Genomic DNA, 10,228 nt, shown 5'->3' with positions numbered 1-10,228 from the left:
GGTGTTAAGTGTCCAGCTTCTTCTAAAGGTGCTGAAAGCTTTCAGAAAGGAAACTATAAGGTCAGGCACAGAACCACTGAGATGCCTTGATGTCTTTAGAAATGTCTCTTATTTCTAGTAGTCACTGGGTTCAGTTCAGTTCAGTTTAGTCACTCAGTCATGTCTGACTCTTTGTGACCCCATGGACTGCAGCATGACAGGCCTCCATGTTCATCACCAATTTCCAAAGTTTTCTCAAACTCATATCCATTGAGCCAGTGATGCCATCCAACCATCTCATCCTCTGTCGTCCCCTTCTCCTCCCACCCTCAGTCTTTCCCAGCATCAGGGTCTTTTCAAATGAGTCAGCTCTTCACATCAGGTGGCCAAAGTTGGAGCTTCAGCTTCATCATCAGCCCTTCCAATGAATATTCAGGACTGATCTCCTTTAGGATGCACTGGTTGGATCTCCTTGCAGTTCAAAGGACTCTCAAGAGTCTTCTCCATCACCACAGTTCAAAAGCATCAATTCTTCGGGGCTCAGCTTTCTTTACAGGCCAACTCTCACATCCATACATGACTACTGGAAAAACCATAGCCTTGACTAGATGGAACTTTGTTGGCAAAGTAATATCTCTGCTTTTTAATATGCTGTCTAGGTTGGTCATAACTTTTCTTCCAAGAAGCAAGCGTCTTTTAATTTCATGGCTACAATCACAATCTGCAGTGATTTTGGAACCCAAAAATATAAAGTCTGCCATTGTTTCCCTATCTATTTGCCATGAAGTGATGGGACAGGATGCCATGATCTTAGTTTTCTGAATGTTGAGCTTCAAGCCAACTTTTTCACTCTCCTCTTTCACTTTCATCAAGAGGCTCTTTAGTTCTTCACTTTCTGCCATAAGGGTGGTGTCATCTGCATATCTGAGGTTATTGATATTTCTCCCAGCAATCTTGATTCCAGCTTGTGCTTCTTCCAGCCCAGCATTTCTCATGATGTACCCTGCATAGAAGTTAAATAAGCAGGGTGACAATATACAGCCTTGATGTACTCCTTTCCTGATTTGGAACCAGTCTGTTGTTCCATGTCCAGTTCTAACTGTTGGTTCCTGACCTGCAATACAGATTTCTCAAGAGGCAGTTCAGGTGGTCTGGTATTCTCATCTCTTTCAGAATGTTCCACAGTTTATTGTGATCCACACAGTCAAAGGCTTTTGGATAGTCAATGAAGCAGAAAGAGATGTTTTTCTGGAACTCTGGCTTTTCTGATGATCCAGCAGATGTTGGCAATTTGATCTCTGGTTCCACTGCCTTTTCTTAAACCACCTTGAACATCTGGAAGTTCATAGTTCATGTACTGTTGAAGCCTGGCTTGGAGAATTTTGAGCATTACTTTACTAGCATGTGAGATGAGTGCAATTGTGTGGTAGTTTGAGCATTCTTTGGCATTGCCTTTCTTCATTGGATAGATTTGTCTGAAACTTTGGTCCCAAAGCACATAGTACATGTCAGAAAATAACACTGTTACCTGAATACAAAACCTAGCTATGTGTCTTATATTAATGTCAGAACATTAGTTGTAAAGGAGTAGGATCCTGAGCCTTGAGAGGAGGACATTTGAGTATTGAATGGTTTGATGATGCTTAGAACCTTGCAGGCAGTCCATCTTCCCTTATCTCTAGAAACTATCCTTCCCTTGCTTAAAGTCATTGTAACATAAAATAATGATCTTACATTAAGCAACTTTTGCAATGGGATACTATTCTCAAGACCCATTCCTACCAGTTTTTACTGGCTCTGGACCCAAAAGTAGAATCTGATCCCACTGTAAGGGGTGAATTGCAAGGTGTGCTCTGGGAAAGACATCCTATGCACCAAAGGAATCATACACTCTTGCCCATTCTTAAGAGCAGAAACCTGGAGAACAATTGTGCAGTCAGATTCTAAGGTTAACAGCCTAAGAATAGAAAATAAAATTAGATGAGGCCAAATTTGTCAAGAAGGATACCCTTACTCAAGATTCCAGATAATGTTCTAGCTCCTGCCACTGATTGCAGCCATGAAATTAAAAGACGCTTACTCCTTGGAAGGAAAGTTATGACCAACCTAGATAGTATATTAAAAAGCAGAGACATTACTTTGCCAACCAAGATCCATCTAGTCAAGGCTATGGTTTTTCCCGGGGTCATGTATGGATGTGAGAGTTGGACTGTGAAGAAAGCTGATCGCCGAAGAATTGATGCTTTTGAATGGTGGTGCTGGAGAAGACCCTTGAGAGTCCCTTGGACTGCAAGGAGAGCCAACCAGTCCATTCTAAAGGAGATCAATCCTGGGTGTTCATTGGAAGGACTGATGCTAAAGCTGAAACTCCAATACTTTGGCCACCTCATGTGACGAGTTGACTAACTGGAAAAGACTCTGATGCTGGGAGCGATTGGGGGTAGGAGGAGACGGGGACAACAGAGAATGAGATGGCTGGATGGCATCACCGACTCGATGGACATGAGTTTGAGTGAACTCCGGGAGTTGGTGATGGACAGGGAGGCTTGGCGTGCTGTGATTCATGGGGTCGCGGAGAGTCGGACACGACTGAGCAACTGAAGTGAACTGAACTGAAAGTTTACAGTGGTTTTAGTATATATTGTTCATAAAGTTGTGTAGCCATCACCACTATCTAATTCTAGAATATTTTCATCACTGCCCTAAGAAACCCTATCTGTATTCATTAGCAGTCACCTGCTAGTACTTCCCTCTCTCCAGTCCCTGGAAACTACCAACATATTTTTCATCTCTATGAACTTGCCTCTTTTTTTGACATTTGATATGAATAGAATCATATAATCAATCCATGAACTTGTATGTCCAGCGTTTTACACTTAGCATAATATTTCCAAAGCTCAACCACCTTATAGCAAGCATCAGTACATCATTTCTGTTTACACCTGAGTCACATTCCATTGTATGGATATACCACCTTTTGCTTACCCATTCATTAGCTGATGGACATCTGGGTTGTTTCCACTTGTTGTGCGTGCGTGCTCAGGTGCTTCAGTCATGTCCAGCTCTTTGTGACCCTATGGACCATAGCCCACAGGCTCCTTTGTCCATGGGATTCTCCAGGCAAGAATACCAGAGTAGGTTGTCATGCCCTCTTCCAGGGGATTTTCCCAACCCAGGGATCGAACCCGTGTTTCCTGTATCTCCTGTACTGCAGGCAGATTCTTTACCCACTGAGCCACCTGGGAAGCCCAGTTTCCCCTTGTTGGCTATTATGAATAATGCTGCTAGAAACATTTGTGTACAAATTTTGTGGAGATGCAGGCTTTCAGTGTTATTGGTTATATCCTGCTGGGTCGTATTCTTTAACTTTTGAGGAATTGCCAAGTGCTTTCCAAAACAGCTGTATCATTTTACATTTCTAATTCATTCTTTTTAAAAAGCTATGCAAAATTCCACAAAATAGCAACATAGATTTTCCATAATTAATTCAACATTTCTTCTGTTGAAATACCTTCATGTTTTCTCCATTTTTCTTTTATAATTACAATTAATCACAATCATTCATGAACATCTAATTTTGTACACCTCCATAAATATAGGGATTCTTACACTTGAAATTACTATGTCCCTTTAATTTTTGCTTTTAATATTTTGCTATTTTTTTGCCTTTTACATTGCTTTTTAATTTTTTATTATTTCAAGTTTTGCTTTGAAATGTGTTAGATTGCCCCCCAAAAGTTGTTATCAATCCATACTCATCCAACAGTGTAGGAGAGAGACAATTTGTCCACCTCTCTGGTAACACTGAGTATGGTTCTGTTCTTGCCAGCCTGACAGAGGAAACCTTTGTTTTCTTACTTTAATTGGACTGCTCTGCTCGCTAGTGGGAGTAAGCATCTTTTCAAGTACTCATATATTTATTACCCAAATGTAAATTGCTAGATTGGGTGATTTCTGAAAGCCTTTGAAGCTCGAAAATCTGACTTGTGTGATTCATATTCTGGCAAGAGGAGATGGTCACAGCAATGCTGGCTGAAGCCAGGACTGTCTTTATGGAGCATGTGATTGTTTAATCGTGTTTCACAGGTGCTGCCACAGGCCCTCATGCTCACCGATTTCCTCCCACAGGGTGCCACTGGTAAAGCCACATCTCTTTCTATCTAGCCTAGAAAAAAGATGCCCATACCTCCAGGACAGGCACAAGTCAGCACATCCAAGGCTACCAGAGCAAGTCTGGATTGACGTTAGGAACCAAGAGGGCAGAAGTTCTTAGAAAAATGAGCCTGGAAGACTGAAGGACAGAACTGACCTTCTCCTCCTTTGGTTCAGTTCAGTCGCTCAGTCGTGTCCGACTCTTTGTGACCCCATGAATCACAGCACGCCAGGCCTCCCTGTCCATCACCAACTCCCGGAGTTCACTCAAACTCATGTCCATCGAGTCAGTGATGCCATCCAGCCATCTCATTCTCTGTCATCCGCTTCTCCTCCTGCCCCCAATCCCTCCCAGCATCAGAGTCTTTTCCAGTGAGTCAACTCATCGCATGAGGTGGCCAAAGTATTGGAGTTTCAGCTTTAGCATCAGTCCTTCCAATGAATACCCAGGATTGATCTCCTTACCTAAAGCTAACTGTTTCCCAGAGGGGAGACTGCATTATAACGCACTGGGCCTTGAATCTAGAGTCAGAGGATTAAGGGTCTAGTCCTGTCTCACTCATGAGAGAGCTTGGAGAAGTTCCATGACTCACTTTTCCAGCCTGTTAAGTGATAATATTCTCTATTATACCAAATTATTCTAAGTTCAAATAAGGGAACAAGTGAAAATCCAACAATAGCAAAATAGAAGCATTCTACCTAAAGCCAGTGCTGTGGGTTCTCGCCCACATCCAGTAGTTGGGGAAGAAGCATAAACTGGCCAGCAGTCCAGATGGAAGGGACTGGCAGCGTGACTGGCAGCGTGACTCCTCCACTCGGCCAGAATCCCAAAGCAACTCTTAGAAGCACACAGATTATGTAACATCCTAAATGGGAAAAGAACTTGAAAAAGAACAGATACATGAACAACTGTATCATTTTGCCGTACACCTGAAATTAACACAATGTTGCTAATCAACTCTCAGTTCAGTTCAGTTCAGTTCAGTCGCTCAGTCGTGTCCGACTCTCCGCGACCCCATGAATCACAGCACGCCAGGCCTCCCTGTCCATCACCAACTCCCAGAGTTCACTCAAACTCAAGTCCACAGAGTCGGTGATGCCATCCAGCCATCTCATTCTCGGTCGTCCCCTTCTCCTCCCGCCCCCAACCTTTCCCAGCATCAGAGTCTTTTCCAGTGAGTCAACTCGCTGCATGAGGTGGCCAAAGTATTGCAGTTTCAGCTTTAGCATCAGTCCTTCCAAAGAACACCCAGGATCGATCTCCCTTAGAACGGACTGGTTGGATCTCCTTGCGGTACAAGAGACTCTCAAGAGTCTTCTCCAGCACCACAGTTCAAAAGCATCAATTCTTCGGCGATCAGCTTTCTTCACAGTCCAACTCTCACATCCATACATGACCACGGGAAAAACCATAGCCTTGACTAGACGGACCTTTGTTGGCAAAGTAATGTCTCTGCTTTTTAATATGCTGTCTAGGCTGGTCATAACTTTCCTTCCAAGGAGTAAGTGTCTTTTAATTTCATGGCTGCAATCTGCAGTGATTTTGGAGCCCAGAAAAATAAAGTCAGCCACTATTTCCACTGTTTCCCCATCTATTTGCCATGAAGTGATGGGACTGGATGCCATGATCTTAGTTTTCTGAATGTTGAGCTTTAAGCCAACTTTTTCACTCTCCTCTTTTACTTTCATCAAGAGGCTTTTGAGTTCCTCTTCACTTTCTGCCATAAGGGTAGTGTCATCTGCATATCTGAGATTATTGATATTTCTCCCGGCAATCTTGATTCCAGCCTGTGCTTCTTCCAGTCCAGCGTTCCTCATGATGTACTCTGCATATCAGTTAAATAAGCAAGGTGACAATATACAGCCTTGATGCACTCCTTTTCCTATTTGGAACCAGTCTGTTGTTCCATGTACAGTTCCGACTGTTGCTTCCTGACCTGCATACAGGTACCTGGTGGCTCAGAGGTTAAAGTGTCTTTAATCAACTCTACTCCACATAAAATAAAAAGGTTAAAAATTTTTAAATAAAACAAAACACAAAGGTTTAAAAATATATTCACATAACCAAAACAAAAAAAAGTCGCCCTGTACCCATGCTTCCCCATTCCAGAAGCCAGCACACCAGAATTCCAGCATCTGTGCTAGCCTCTCTCCATCTCCTAAAAAGATGAAGACAGTCATTTAGGGACCCAGATGGGCTTTGTTTCCATTTTGCTTATTTCTTGGGTTATCTTATTCCACCATTTTCCTCTGTTGCTCCAATTATTTCTCGAGCTCTTCCACATTTCCTTGTAAATGTCAAATTAAGTGGTGGCTAAACTTGGGAGGCAGCTGGCGGGCTGACCCAGCTGTGTGCCAGAAACAGTCAACCATCCAAGTAGAGTTCACATTCTCCAATCCATAATTTCTCAAAGGGATGACATCTTCCTAGCCCCTTGACATCTAGATGTGACCACATGACCAGTTTTCACGCATGGACTTCAAGTTAGTGTCATGTATCTCATTTCCTAATCCGTTTTTTAAAAGTGGGAGTACCTGCTTCACATTCCCTTTCATCTTCTGCCAGTTGGATGCAGGTGACAACAGGGCCTAGAGAATGGCTGAGCCATACGATGAAAGGAGCCTGGACACCTGTGCTGAGGAAAGCTGACTTTCCTTGACTATTACATAAGTGGGAAATCAAACTCTATTATTTAACTTTGAAGTCTACTTACTTTAGCAGCTACCATTACTTTAACATCCTGCCTGAACACATTTCAACAACATGACCATTATAATAAACCAGGTAACAGCAAACCTCACGTAATTCCCAATAGACACCTTCCTTAGAGCCTAGAAGTTTCATCAGGCAGAAAGCTTATTAAATTATCCTCATGTCATAGGACAGCTCAATTCCATCATACCTTGAAATTCTTGGCTTATACTTTGAAAAGCTCTGAAGCATGAGAAACAGATGTTTTACAACAAAAAATTACAACATATTGATTGTGTGTTACTGAAAATTATCAGAAAGTATGAAAGAGTCAAAGAAATATTGTAAGAATAAGATTAGTCTTGTCCAGGAGCTTAGAATTTAAATGGGAATAAAAGATGCTCACAGAAATGACTTTAGGATTGTATGTCTGGTTAGTACATGATAGGTGGTCTAGGGCTTTTCTAGAGGATGAGATCACTTTTATTGGGGCGAGGGACAATAAGGTAAAGCTTCCTGAAGGATGAAATTTGAGCAGCAGCTTACACATCGAGTGGAATTAAGTTGTGGAATCATACACAACGGCCAACAGAAATTAAACAAACAAGTTAAATTGCTGTTAGATATTAGAAATCTAGAAGGTTTTGAATGCCAGGCCAAGGAAGCTGGACATCATTATAAAGGCAGCAAGGAGCTGATAATTTTAGGTCCCCCTTAATTCCTAGAATTTTCTAGCTAAATACATGACTTCCCACAGCAAAAGCCATGACAGCTCTCTATTCTTTTCAGATATATTCCAAGCCTCCTTGATTTTCCTATGGCCTATTTTCCTGGCCCCTAAATTTTAGTTGTTGCCACCTCCACATTTTTATTCCATCCCTATGTACCACTTATATATTTGTTATGTAAATTTTTTCTAAGTCTACATCTAATTGACTCCTAAGCAAAAATTATGAAATTAGAGGGTAGACGTTGATGTTGGGTAAAATTTTTTCTACTACATAGTCAAAAAACACTTGCCCATTAAAATTTTTAAAGTTTGCCATCTACATATGCTCAGTTATCATTAATGTTTACAGATTATACTTGGAAAAATATCGTTCCTCTCTGAACCATCACACATCTTCTCTCCTGGGTTCCAACTTATCACTTATCTTTCCATATTCACGTTCCCCCAAAGCAGATTTTTTTGTCCATTTTGGATTTAATAACTGATAAGTAATGTTGCCATAGACAATACTAAAATCTTAGTGGTTCAACAAAACAAGAGTTTGTTCCTTGCTCAGAACACATATGGTACAGCCTTCCTCCACGCTGTACCTAAATCATCTGGGAAAATGGACTACAGGGTCACCATGGGCAGGAAAAGAGAAAGCGATCGTAAGAATTCATTGAAGGGCCAGGCCTGGAAGTAGCCTATATCACATCTGTCTATATCCCACTGGCCATGTAGCCCTGACCCAACTTCAAGGGAGACTGAGAAAAACAGTCAGTCTCACAGATTATTGGGGAGCACTGAGGATCTCCACCACCTAGTCTCCAAACTAGGTGTTCAGTTAAGTTTCTCAGTCATGTCCAACTCTTTGTGACCCCATGGACTGCAGCATGCCAGGCCTCCCTGTCCATCACCAACTCCCAGAGTTTACTCAAACTCATGTCCATTGAGTCGGTGATGCCATTCAACCATCTCATCCTCTGTCGTCCCCTTCTCCTCCTGCCTTCAATCTTTCCCAGCATCAGGGTCTTTTCCGATGAGTCAGCTCTTTGTATCAGGTGGCCAAAGTACTGGAGTTTCAGCTTCAGTCCTTCCAATGAATATTCAGGACTGATCCCCTTTAGGATTGACTGGTTGGATCTCCTTGCAGTCCAAGGTACTCTCAAGAGTCTTCTCCAACACCACAGTTCAAAAGCATCAATTCTTCGGCACTCAACTTTATAATCCAACTCTCACATCTGGACATGACCACTGGAAAATCCTTAGCCTTGAATAGACGGACATTTGGTGGCAAAGTAATGTCTCTGCTTTTTAATATGCTATCTAGGTTGGTCATAACTTTCCTTCCAAGGAGTAAGTGTCTTTTAATTTCATGGCTGCAATCAGCATCTGCAGTGATTTTGGAGCCCAAAAATACAAAGTCTGACACTGTTTCCACTGTTTTCCCATCTATTTGCCATGAAGTGATGGGACCGGATGTCATGATCTTAGTTTTCTGAATGTTGAGCTTTAAGCCAACTTTTTCACTCTCCTCTTTCACTTTCATCAAGAGGCTCTTTAGTTCTTCTTCACTTTATACCATAAGGGTAGTGTCATCTGCATATCTGAGGTGATTGATATTTCTCCCAGCAATCTTGATTCCAGCTTGTGCTTCCTCCAGCCCAGCATTTCTCCTGATGTACTCTGCATATAAGTTAAATAAGCAGGGTGACAATATACAGCCTTGATGTACTCCTTTCCCTATTTGGAACCAGTCTGTTGTTCCATGTCCAGTTCTAACTGTTGCTTCCTGACCTGCATACAGATTTCTTAAGAGGCAGTTCAGGTGGTCTGGTATTCCCATCTCTTTCAGAATGTTCCACAGTTTATTGTGATCCACACAGTCAAAGGCTTTGGCATAGGTGTACTGACCTAGAAAGCCCCTGGATCACTGCTCCAAAACTGTCCCCAGGACAGGTCAGAGTATCTCAGAATTAAAAGATCAAATGCATTTGCATAACTGGGCAGGTATTTTTTCATCAAAATAGTCACTGAGGAATTCAAGGAACCAAGCCTAGCATTCATTCTCTCTGTCCTTCCCTCATTGTGATGAAGGGCAAATAGAGGACCACAGCATTTCTCCACTTTGACTGGACTTGCCTTTCATTCTCCATATTGGAGTTTGAAAATAGAGGCTGTATTAATTTTCTTTTCCTGCTGTAACAAATTACAAGTTTGGTGGCTTAAAGTACGCAGACTTATCACCTTACACTTCTGTAACTGAGGCATCAACATGGATCTTATTGGGCTAAAATCAAGGGTCAGCAGAACTGATTCCCTTTCCATAAGATCTACAGGAGGATCTGTTTCCTTGACTTTTCCACCTTCCAGCGGCCACCCACACTCCCTGGCTCGTGGTCCCCTTCCAACTTCAAAGCAACGACACTGCACTGACTCATTCTCATATTTATCACTCTGACACGGACTCTCTAGCCTCCTCTGTCCACTTTTAAGGACAACTGTGATTGTGTTGAGACCATGAGGATAATTCAAGCTAATCTCCCCATCTTAAAGACAGCGATTAGCAACTTGATTCCATCTGTACCTCCTTTGCGGTGGTGCCCAGTCGCTCAGTTGTGTCCAATTCTCTGTGGCCCCACAGACTATAGCCCACCAGGCTCATCTGGGCATGGAATTTTCCAAGCAAGAAT

This window comes from Moschus berezovskii, chromosome 18 (genome assembly GCF_049115385.1).
Source record: "Moschus berezovskii isolate FMDL1 chromosome 18, NW_MosBer_1.0, whole genome shotgun sequence".
NCBI classification, from domain to species: domain Eukaryota; kingdom Metazoa; phylum Chordata; class Mammalia; order Artiodactyla; family Moschidae; genus Moschus; species Moschus berezovskii.
This window is presented reverse-complemented; position numbering follows the sequence as displayed.